We start from the raw sequence: 12,443 nt of genomic DNA on the forward strand, positions 1-12,443 counted from the left end.
GCTTTTCAGTAGTAATGCTACATGTGTGTAAGCTTCCTTGTCCCACTTCCAGCAGAGTCCTGGGTGCCAGTGAGAGAGACAGCACTCAAAGGGCTGATCTTGGGGTATTTTGTACTGGTAATTTGTGTTTGTCCCCACACATCCTCCCAGTGTTCTGACTCTGGTATGACTGGCCAGAGACTGGCTTTTACTTTGCTGGCACAAATAAGTTTTGCTGCTAAGACTCTCTTTTTGAAGGCCCATGAGAAAAACAGTGGAGAATTCACATACTGGCATTGTTTTATTTGGAGGATCCAGAACTTATTCTGGGAAATGGAGTAGGTCTGTGAGAGATGAAGACAAATGATGACAGTCAGCAAACAAGTCCTGCCCAGTCTGTCAGGACAGAACAGTTCTAGCAGGTCAAGAAAAATCTACCTTACTATCAGTCCTAGTTTATATGTGAGAAAACTGACCTGGAACTGCTTATGTGGAATAAGTGCACCCCATATAAAGGAAAAAATAAATATGCTAATGCCAGGCGTGGGACATCAACCTAGTGCTGTGCTTCTCCCAGGCAGCTGGAAGCTACCAGAGCATCAAGAACTGTTAATGCCAGATAAAGAGGTCAGGTGCATAAAAATAATTGCACACTACTATTTCTCTGATATCTAGTAAAGCCACAAGAAATGATTACACATAATTTGTATATGAACATATTCACATTCACTCTTTTATTTGAGACCCTGTGATGTAAGTTGAGTCCAGTGCTGCTGCTGCTGGAGCCTGCTGAGGAGAACAACTATTATTTGAAAGCCAGTTACCATTCTTCAGTACATGTGCAGGTGTGCATATGGCAAGTGGAAGCCTACTGGCAACAAGTTTGCCTTGGTCATTTTCCCAGAATCCTCCACCAACAGCCCAAAATCTTGAAGGAATCAAATACTGCAGGCTGAAAAATACTGTGCAGTTCATGTTGTACCTTTTGTTGTAGCTGTACTGCTTCAAACCCAGCTGGTAAGAGTTAAGAAAGACAAGCTCTTCATGTCTTAAATAATGCAGAAGTGCTTTTTGAGATTGTCTTGTCTTTTTTCTGCAGCAGAGCGCACTGCTTCAGTGCGTGTCAGTATTTATGAGCTCTCCCTTAAGTTTCTGCCCATGTAACCCTACCTTTGCCATTGCAACAGCACTGCCCTTCCTGCAGCTGGGTAGAGGCAGGTCAGGAATCTGGGCAGGCCAAATACTGAACAGGGAAGATAAACACTGTCATGCATCAGCTGTCACAGTCCCAGCCTGTGGAGGGAGTTGGTTGATTCAGCAGAAAGCTGGCCTCCCCCCCAATTTTTCCTTTAGATTAGCCAGGTGAAGGAGTGATTATGGGAGATAATGCAAGGGGCAGGGGGAAAGCTGGAAGGGGACAGTAGGAACCTATGCCCTTGGGCAGGCCACAAAGTAGGACAGCAGAAGAGAAAGGTAAAGGAACAGCACTCACCAACAGCATGAGAGCCAACAGGAGCTGATAAAAGGCATCCTTTGATCAGCTCAAGCTGCTCTTGTCACTGCACCCTGCAGTTACACAAGCACTTTGAGCCAGCACTGCCAGAGAAAGAAATGACCCTGCACTCCCCCAGCCCTGGGCACTGCTGCTGCCCTCAACATCCCCATCCCTATCCCCATCCTTCCTGCCACTGCTAGTCTTAGAGCCATATACTGAGCTGGAAAGGAAACCCATTAAGTTTGAAACAAAGCAGTATTTTTTTGCTGATTTAGTTCTAACATGGATTCATTCTCCTATTTATTTTTCCAGACAAGAAAGAGAGCTCTGTGAGTTGAATGCCTTGGTGAGAAAGGGAAGGAAGGGAAGAGAGATGCCAAGATGGAGTATTTTGGCAAGTAATCAAAGAGAAGACACTGCATGGTGGCTGGAGCCTGCAGGTGCAGAGCAGGGACAAGAGTATACTGCCATGTATGTACAGACATCCACTGGGTTTACAGGGCTCAGCACCAGGCAGGTGAAATGAGGTTAATCTGTCAGGTTTACAGCAACAGTTCTTGCAAAAAAATGTTCAGACATGATTTGCTAATCATTAGTAATTACACTAACACATGTCTAATTGTGGGATGGTTTTGATTAGGTAGATCTATGTCCAGTAGGCCTTCTTGTCAGATGTGCCATAGCCATTCTGTGCCATCATTTGACACCTGAACCATCACTTTGGGTGGCTGCATTCACAGACAAGTTTATGTATATCTCTATGGCCTGTTTTTAGTTAAGTGGAGTGTGTTTCCTTGGTGGTCGTGGTTGGAGCAGGCTAGATTCCTCCCATATACCACAGGAGGCGTTTATGGATCCCGAAATCCATCAAATTCTACTCACTGGAGTCTTCCCTACATATGGATAACTTGGGAATGAGGGTTGTAGATAGCAGAGAAGGGTTTACTGCTTCTGAGAGCTTGTTCCCAGACCCCCAAGGCTTCATTTGTCCCGTGGTAAGCAGCACTCTATACAACACGCAGACGTGTAGAGCAGCAGAATTGAAACGACACAGAAACGACAGTTAAAATGGACAGAAAATAGATAACAGAAGAAGTTAACTTTACAGGTGGTGCTTGCAGTGACTGTAAGAAACCGAGGGTTATAGCAGCCACACAGCTCTCCGAAGGACTCAGGAGATCTAAGGTGATTTATAAAGCTCTCATCAGGCTGCATGTACAAGCTGTACGATGTATCTGCACGCTTCCTGAATCAAGCGCGCGGCTTCTCGCTAGCCTGGCATCTAACATCCGGAGGATATTCCACTGATTGAACACTTTCGGTTGTGACAGGTGTCTCTAGCCCTCGCCAAAGCGGTTCTCAAGACTGGGTCCTGCCCTCCTGGATGGCCCTGGCCTTGCTCTGAGCTGACAGCGATCGGACACCGCCACCGCAGCGCGATAACGGGCCCTTATCGCAGCGCGTCCTCGGCGATTAGCGATGTCTGCCTGCGCCTATCTCCCGGCCCGCTCTAAGATTAGCTTCCCAGGCGCCGCGCCGCTTCTTTCCGCTGGGATCCAGCACCACAAAACCCCCTTTCTCTGTGTCCGAAGGCTCTTCCAAGCCCGTTCCCGGCCGCCCGGGGACCCCCCGGCGCTCCCGGAGCCGCGGGACCCGCCAGGGGCGGCCCGGCCGCACCGCCCCTCGCCTCCCGCTCCCCTCCGCCAATGGGAGAGCCGCTTACTTGTCGGGCGCGCTTCCTCCCGCCAATGGGCGACACCGTTGTTGGGTTTGCGGGCTGTGGAAGCCGCACCCTGTCGGGCGGGGGCCGCTCTGTGCCTGAGGGGGCGGCGGGAGCGGCGGGAGGCGGGGACCGAAACAGCCACAGCCTCGTCAGGGGACCGGCCGCGGCGGCCCCTTCGCTGTTGCCCGTTCTCGTCTGTCTTCGGGTGAGCGCCACGGCGGTGACCGTGTGGAAGAGGCTGAGGGGCGCAGCCAGCGGCGAGCGGGCTGTGAGGGGGAGACGGGCGCTGCGGGGAGGGGAGGAGGGGGCGGCAAGGAGAGGCTGGGGCGCAGACACTGGAACCTGCTCGTTAAGCCCAGAGGGGAGCGGAGGGGGTTGTGTCTGCCTGGAAAACGTGGCGAGGTGTGCGGAAAAACCATCTGCGCGCAGAGTGCCTGCGGTGAGGGGCTGCGGCGGGCTTGGGGTCAGCGGGGAGGCGGGGGCAGGACGAGGGGCTGCGGGTGCTGGCCGGGGTGGGCGGCGGGGCTGAGCTGCGGGGCAGGGTGCTGGCAGCCCTGCCTCAGGAGACGCGGTGCCCATCCCGTGCCCGCCGGGATGCTCCAGCCGCCGCAGGAAGCGGCCGCTCGGCGTTGGAATCTCCATTGCACCCAAGCGCTGCGTCTGCCGGCGCTGCCCCCGCCGCCCTTCTGCTTCACCTGCCCCTTCTTCCAGCCCGAGAGGTGACCTGCGGATTGTGCAGGGCGAAATGCGGGCTTTGGAGAGTCCAAGTCATCGTCCGCAGAGGACGTAGGAGTGAAGGAGGATTTGGGATGTGTGTGTGCGGTGTTGGGGATTGGCGGGGCACCAGCAGCAGACGGGCAGTTGTTTTGTTTCCTCTGCTGGAAGGGGTATCTACATTTTTAGCGTTTCTAGAGTCTGCTTTTGGTACAAAATGTCACATGCCTTTCTGCACGTAATTGCTGCACGCTCGCTGTGCTGCTTTTAGGGTTGATTCTTAATCTATGTTGGCTTTAGTTAAAACCAGCAATTAGGGAGGGGGAAAATCCAGTCAAGCTGGAAAAATATCCATGGCTGTGTTGAGATGGGGGCTAGGAATAGCACTGCATTTACATCTTTCATGAGATACTGCTGTAGCTCTCTGGTGTAAGCTCATTGCTGGTTTTGTTTTATTCTTTGCTTTTTGGAAAGTTGCTGTAGATCACAACATTATCGTCTACCAAAGGTATGCAGTTTTCTTGCACCCTGGCTTATGTTTTAATACAGAGCTTTTCAAAACGTGTCTACCTTGAGCTTATGAATTCTCAAACTGCAACTGCTGCTGGATAATTCCTCTATGCTCTGCTGAAAGCTACAGGTATCTCCCTGCAGACAGGCTGTTTACGGCTCTGGATCTTGTAACGTGACCATATGTGCCAGTGGAATTCTTCACAGTCCTTAACTGTCACAAATTCGTTCTTTCCCCCTTCTTTTCTTCTTTTTTTTTTTTTTTTAATAGAGCAAAAGAATTTATTTTAAAGCATACAAGCTATTTCTAAAATAGGCTTCTGTTTTTGTTAATTAAACGTAATGGTGTAGCAATTCTGTTCCTCGGTAAGGAAATATTCTTTTAAGAGCGCTTGTGTAATAAGTGAGGAAAAAATGCAACTGTGGACTAGACTTCTGAAACAGGTGGCTTTGGTATTTCTTTGCATTCAGTAAACAGATTTGATGCCAGCAAATTTGATATGATCTTGAGTGACTGTAATGATCTAAATGATTTGCCTCACAGAATTTAAACTTGGTGGTTTTCTGAGGAGAGTTTTGAGGAAGAGGTATTCGCAAGTTTTTTCATCCTTGCTGTAGCAAGATAATATGTGCATTACTGTGTTTGCATGTTTAAGTGTCTTGTATTTTTACCGGAGTTACGTTTTCTGTATGAAGTGCCATGCTGAGAATAGTGCTTTTTAGCCAAAAAGTGTTGTTTTCTTTCTATGGTTGATGATTATAAGTGTGAAAAATCTGAATATGCTTCATCTGAAGCAAGTATTTTTTTCTGGCATATTGTGCCAGTAAGTTCAATAGAGTATGGTTCACGAATGCTGTAGAGTGAAAAAGGTTATTTACTGAATCAGTATTTTTCTGTGACAGTTTTTTTAGATGTATCTGACAGAAAATTACTTAACTCTCTTCATTCTTTGAGAATAAATGAATGTTATTTTGCTTGTATGGAAGGGCCTCTGAGCAACCTGGTCTAGTGGAAGATGCCTGTGGCAGGGGGGTTGGAACTAGATGATCTTTATGGCCCCTTCCAACCCAAACCAGTGTGTGATTCTGTGTATGGAATTGGATCATCTAGTGAAATTAAGTAGAGAAAACCCCTTTGAGCACTGAGAGACTTTGACAGAAGTAGGGCTAAAACTACTTCTGCACCAAGTCTTGGTTTTTGAGGTGTAGTTTCACAGCATAAGCAAATCACATCCAACATTCCATGACTTGGTACAGGAGGAAAGAAAATTAATTTTGAAGTAGCCAATTTTGTTAATAAATAGAATAAAATAATAGAACTGAAAGTTTCAAACTAGGAGAAGGCTGCTTAGGATGTTGATTGCTACTATGCATACTACTTCTGTGTGACAAGTGCTTCCTGAGGAGACTAGGCAGTAAATCTTTCACCCACTGCTTTTCTGACTGGTAGAAATAGCTTTCTTAATTATTAAAGAGTTGCAGCACTGGTGAATAGTGAGTAATTTTTAAACTCCAAACTGTTGCTGTGCAAATGAGCCAGTCCTGCTTTGAAGGAAAAATGCATATTAATAAAACTTGCCCACCACTTCAATAAAGTAGAGCATATCAATGTTGCTTTTGCTGTGCAGCAGAGACACCTGAGGCATGGGAGCATGAAGAAAAAACCATGCTGATTTTCTGATTTTGGTGGCTCCTAAATTAGAACTTACTCCTGGGCTATGCTGCACCACAGAAGGTGATCTGTGAAATAGCACTGTTTCAGTAATTCAGACTGCAACTAGATATTTCTTAGTCAGTTTTAGGGTGGTATGTGCTTTATATTTGAAAAATGATTGTGTGTAGATGTGAATGTTAGTTTACTCTGCTGATTCCATTGAACAGGTCATCTGCTGAGGAGCCTGTCTGAAGCTTTTCTGCCAAGTTATGCATCTTCTATAGTAACAGATTCAAAAGCAGGTATATTTTTAAAATGGTAGAAGTCCCTCGATTACATAAGTTAGGCAGTTTTCATTCATATAATTTAATCAGCCCTCTCAGGGAAATAGGAAAATATTACCTGGTCTTGTTAATTATTCAGCATTTCTCGTCAAAAATACTCTGGTTTTGCTAGAGCTGAAAGCAGTAGCTGTAACCTGTCAGTAGAGTAAGATGTAAAATGTAAAGCATGTGAACCAGTTTCTTTCCTGAGGAGAGCTTTTCATTAGAAGTAGTAACGCTTAAAAAGTAATGGTTATATAGATTTTGATCTGTAGTAATTTTTAGTTTAATGTTACCCTTTTCTATGGCTACTTTTTCTCTCACTTTAATGTATCATGTATACAGTAATAGGGTTCTGTAGGAATTTGATAACATGTCACCATCTCAAATAAGCATCTGTTATTTTTTGAAAATTATCTTGATAATCTTTAGTCAAATTGAAGCAAGTAATTGGTTACTTTCCTCACCATGCAGTGGATGTTTACTGTGGTCTTGTCAGTTCAGAAGGTTTAGTGGTTGATAGTTGCAAATGTAGGGGAAGAGACTCCAGGAAACGCCCTTTTCAGAAGTGCTGCTTTTCAAATCAGATGTAAGCTGAGATGGCATCATTTGCCATGAGGACTCAGGTCTAACATCCCAACCAACAGTCCTGGTCTTGAATAAGTTTAAGTATTGCTGCTACTCTGGGGAATTTCAAAGTCTAACTGTTCTTCACTTCAGGGCAAGTAAAGGTTTAGTGCAGAGATGGATTTGAATAACTACTACCCGTTGGGCTGGCTGACCAGTGTGTGCTGGTGTTGCTGGATTGACTCTGACCTTTCTGAGAACGTTTCTGAAAACGTTGTCCTTGAAGGTGTAGCCAAACAGGAGTAACGACTTCTTCAGCCCCTTCCTAACTTCCTCCCTTTGACCTTGCTTATTAGATTGCATTCTGAGGAATGATCTCTGGCTGCTTTGCTGGATTCACTTGTTATCCAGTGAAAGATCAGCCTTTCAAACTCACGTCAGTTGCACTAGCAAGTGGAACATCAAAAGAGTTTTTCACTATCACTTAACTGAATGGTTTTCCATGCAGATTAATTAAAAATTAGCACTGATGAAAGCAAATCTCAATTGGTATTATGAGCTACTCTTTTTAGCTGGGATTTGGTGCATATATGCTCTTCAGACTAATCAAACATTCCTTTGCATTTTTAATTGACTTATGTATTGGGTTTTGTCTTTCTTAAATTACTTATTTTTGCACCATATGTTATGTATGATTTTCAGATCTGGACTCAGAGTCTGAAAAAATAAGGAGTAAAGTATTTCAGAGTTTTGAGATTTCGTTTTCCTTTCATACACCTAACTGAAATGCTGTAAAGGGGTCATGGAAACAGTAGTAAATGCAGTTAATCAGTAACAGTTTATGGTCTTTTTGATACTTTCAAATCAAATGAGTAGATGAATGTTGTGATACAGTTATGCTCCAAAGACTAGGGGACAAAAAAAGATCTAGTTTTTTGGTTGGAATCAGTAAATGTATAAAAGCAACTTTGGATTAAAAACTGTAATTTGACTTGGAGCCATAGACACTTAGGTTTTTTGGGTATTGTTTTTGATTTGTTTGTACAAATTTCAAATGTGCTGTATTGCTTTTTCTGCTTTTTATTTCTATCTTGTTTTAGATCTTGAATCTTGAGAAGTCTGATACACTATTTCAGTTCTATTATATCTTATGCCAGATTAAACCAGAAAGTGTTAAGGGAAACCTTGACCCATGAAAACTGTCTTCTCTGTTTTTTCTGTTGGCTGTTTTGTGTTGTTGTTGTTTGGGTTTTTTTTCATTTGGTGCTGTTTTGTGTATGTGTGTTACAAATGACTGAGCATAAAGTCACTGTTGGTGCATTGTGACTGGAGATGAAGGATAAAGCATACCCTGAGTTTAGTGTTTTAACACTAATGAAGCAATTTTAGGTATTATCACTGCAAAATATTGATGAAAATCTATCAAGTATGTACACTTGTGAAGCATCCATTCCACCTAAAATTCATTAAAAGAACTCATTGCTGATGTTGTGCATTAACTGAGAGGTGCCATATACTTGGCTTTTTTTTCTCCAGAAGATCTTGTCTAGCAAAGCTTTGTGTGGTGACCTTGAAGTACAGCTTAAAGTATTCCAGAGTTAAAGGGACTTATTTTCTTTTTCTCTTCAGTTTCTGAAACTGTTAGCTACATTCAGCTGAACTTAACAGGAAAATGGGGACTTCAAGCATAAAAGGTTTCTGCCAGTAGTGAGCTATAATGGCCAGACTTGAGCCCCTGCTGAAAAATTGTTCTCCTGATTTGTTCTGGGAAGCAGGAGTGTGTGGCTATGTAGGTGTCACACACCTGCCAGCCAGTCAGGGTATGGGTAGCTGATCCAGTCCAAGAGTTTTTTTCCACTTTCAGGGCCAGCTTTGGTGAGCCAGTGTTCAAATGAGGGGATGAGGGAGCACCGGACTCACACAAGATGTAGGGGGGAACATGAGAACTTAAAAAGGATAAACAGGGAAGCATAAGAGACTTCAGTTGGTTACAAATAATGTTTCATTAGTTTTGTCACCTTTTTCTGGTTGTTCTCAGTTCCTGGAAAGGTTTTCATGATTTTCAGGTAAAATTCTACACAGCTAATGTGTCACTTTCTTTTTAAATGTCACTTCAAATTTCCATATGATTTGAATAACAGATTCAGTGTAAAGCACTAAATTCTATTTTGATTCCAAAGTAAATTTTCTTTCCTTACTGTGGATATTATTTTTAAGTCTACTAGTACATAGCAAAGTGTGGGGTTTTTTGGGTTTGTTTTGTTTTGTTTTTTCCCCACCCTCTTGGGCTTAGAGTAAAATTTATTGGATGGTGAGTCTTTGAAAACATTCTGGTGATTTCAGTTATAACTGATAACTTAGAAATGTTTCAGGATAAATTTATGTCTTTTTTAGGTGAATTAAGGATAAAATGGAGTTTGTTTCAAGAAATTGTTTTTCATGAAGCATTGGTGGCTAGAAGCATACAGTTAAAATTTATTTGGATATGTTGAATGTTTATATTACAGTATTACAATGGTTTTGAATCTATTAATAGGCAGAAAAATAAATTAATAATTATCTTAGATGTTTGCTTTGATCTCAGCTGTACATATAAATATATGGCTTTTCCCCTGTTTAGTTAGATAGGGATTTTGGTAAAAGGTTAATAAATTCCTTAGAGCTTTCCCAAAGCAAGTGAATCATACATGATGGAGAGGGACATAAGATTTCAATTCTTAATCCAAAGGAAAGCTGTTTCATCTCTTATTTATCAAGGAAGGTTGGTGGGTGAGTGGGTTTCTGTGCCTTGGACTGAGAGGACCATCCTATCCTCTCAACAGATCATCTGTCCAAAAACAGATCTTTGATTCTGTTGCTGCTTGTAAGTCAGTGTTTGTCTGTCTGTGCGGTTTTCCACTTTGCTTTCAATCTGCTTTAGAACTTGCACTGATATCGACACTGCTGAGTTATGTGGACTATCTTATACTGAATTACTTGCCTCTCTCCTGGAAGGAGAATTTGTGATTGCAGCATGATTTTGGCAAGTGGGATGTCCACTTCTAGATCTGCCATAGTCTTTGTTGTTGACTTGGGACATTTTCTTTGACTCAGTTCCACTCTGTTAATGGAGGTGTTGGTTTAAGGACAAGGAAAGTCCAGTGAAGGTGCCTGTGCCCTTACTTCACATTAGTGGAATAACAGTCCTTCCAGTATCCTCCTATTTTCCCTCACTGCAGAGTCTTGGGGAGAAGCCAAGAGCAGGGAACACAATGAACAGTTTGCTGTACAACTTGGAAGAAGGTAGTCTCTCAGACTGTCCTCTGGCCTGCCCAGCCACCAGAAAATAAAGAGCATTTTGGCAGCAGGTCAACGAAAGCCAGAAGTGGTGAACAGAAGGCTGGGAAACATGCTTAAAATCTGAATGTCAGCCAGGAAAGCTGGACTTAGGCAGTCATGCAAATTATGAGGGCAGCCTTATTAATTGAAGGTTCTGGCTGGTGGAAAAGTTGCCTGAGGCTTAGAGTCTTTATGGGTCAATATTTACCGCAAAAGTGGGGAGACACCTCAAGCAAAGCTCACAATATCAAAATTAAACCATTGTAGCTGCATTTGCCACTTCAATTGCATGTTCAGTGGGTTCAGGATGCTATCTAATGTGAGTGGGTTAAAACATTGAGATAGCTGCTCTCCCCAAAAGACAGAGATTTCAATTGCTCTTGTTTTTTAAATCAGTCATTAACATAAATGCATGTATCCATTTCATATTTAAGCATTTATTAAAACAATTCGGAAATACTAAGAATGTTAAAGATTGTACAATTTAAAAGCATGTGAGTAATTAGTTACTTAGGTTATCCTGGGTTTGTTTTTCAGAATATCACCTTTTTGAGGAGCTTAAGCGTATTTCTTCATTCCCTGATTTTTGCGGTCATTACTGTGCCCACATGTGTTATTGAAATATGTTAGTTCTGTGTCAACTAGATTTTCAGAAATTCATTACAACCCCAAGTCAACTGGGGTTGCTCATATTATTATCATATTATTGCCCATTTCTATAGTGTAGCTGCTCAGGTCACTTAACAAGAATGGGGCAGATTTCAAATGGCTCTTTTTCTTTGCAGGCCTTTAATCAGAACTAGACATCTTCCTAAATAATTCTGGTATTGGTTACCGGTATGAAGACCTGTTGTGATACCAAATATGTATTTTATGGTAAAAGGAAAAGGTGAGGTAATTCAGTCTGAAATGTTGTATTTGCTACTTTGTTTCTTGTACTACAGTTTTTGCTTGTTTAATTTAATCCTTAATTTGTGTTTATCATGAATGAATAGGATGAATTCAGTTAATTTGACTGAAACTCAAGTTTATTCTTTCAAGAATTTCATGATCTGAGAGAGTAATCTGGTAATCTCCCCCTCCCGCCTCTCTGTTGCTATGGTAATCCTAAATTGGAACCTTGTTTCTGCAGACCTTTTTTTTCCCCTTTTTCCCTCAAGTAAGTTTTGTAATAGCTGTGCAGTCTGTTCTCAAGCCAAAATATTGATGATACAGGTTTTCTTGTTGCTTTTTTTGATTTGGCTGTCTCATTTGAGGTGAAGTTGAAATTAAGCAGTTTTTACTTGTCTTTCCTTTTTCTAGCTCCGGAGAGACTTTGTGGCATTAATTTTTTTATTAATGTTTTAGACAAATATCTTTTAGGGGAAAAATAAGAAAAAGAAGGCACAACTAAAGCAAATGTGTCTGAGTGTCATGAAAAGCTGTTTATAATTGTAACTGCAGAAGTGAACATTCAAATTGCAAAGTCCATAAGTAGTAGTTAGCATCCAAATGTTCTTGCAATTCCAGTGTACAGCAGTGTTCAGGGCTTATTTGATGAGGTGATTTCAGCTACTTCTGGCATGGCTGAACTTCTGATGCAGCAATAAATGCAGGTAATTTTGTAAAAACTGTATAAAATATTTGTGCTCTTACTAAATTTTGAATTTTTTTCTTTCCATGTAGGAAAAAGTGGAGATTCAAGATCGGGCAGGGTTGATAGCAAATTGAAAAGGAGTATCAGGAGTTAGCAGAAAACCTGAATAAGGCTGTACATGTGTCTTGTCAGGAAGCATGGGGGTAATGAAATAAGACTAAAAATAATTTAGATATTTGAGGAAGAGTACATGGAAAGTTTGTCTTAATTTTCAGTGAAGACATTTTGTACACATGCACATAGGTCATACTAAAGTTATGAAGATGATTTCCTTGAAGATGAAGCCCACCTTGCAGGGTGCAGGTTAGTGGAACAAGGTAACATTTACTCTACAATTTTGAAGTAGGTGATGTGTTTAATTAGAGGCTCAGTTGCAAGAATTGTTATTAAATGGCAAGGGAGAAGGGTATTGGATGGCTGGAAAACAGTGAAAGTGCTCACAACATTAAGAGGAAAAGATGATTTGGGATAGTAATTGCATCATTAGTGTGACCTTAATATAAAGAGATTTGTTTAAATTTAGA

At 42.2% G+C, this 12,443-nt stretch overlaps 1 protein-coding gene across 48 annotated transcripts in view; it reads left to right on the forward strand.

The window, feature by feature from the left end:
• The first annotated feature begins 3,195 nt into the window (after nucleotides 1-3,195).
• The window catches only part of ADD1 (adducin 1), a 61,100-nt gene continuing 51,852 nt past the window's right edge, over nucleotides 3,196-12,443 (forward strand). For 18 of the 48 annotated variants that reach the window (XM_086889464.1, XM_086889444.1, XM_086889466.1 and 15 more), the window contains exon 1: nucleotides 3,222-3,402. The gene's annotated coding sequence lies outside the window, so the exon portion shown is untranslated. Of the gene's footprint in view, nucleotides 3,637-11,068; nucleotides 11,173-11,948; nucleotides 12,223-12,443 lie in introns of all 48 variants that reach the window. The other 30 variants (XM_086889446.1, XM_086889470.1, XM_086889455.1 and 27 more) reach the window with 12 other exon arrangements.

This window comes from Cyanistes caeruleus, chromosome 5 (assembly GCF_971803275.1).
Source record: "Cyanistes caeruleus chromosome 5, bCyaCae1.hap1.1, whole genome shotgun sequence".
NCBI lineage: Eukaryota > Metazoa > Chordata > Aves > Passeriformes > Paridae > Cyanistes > Cyanistes caeruleus.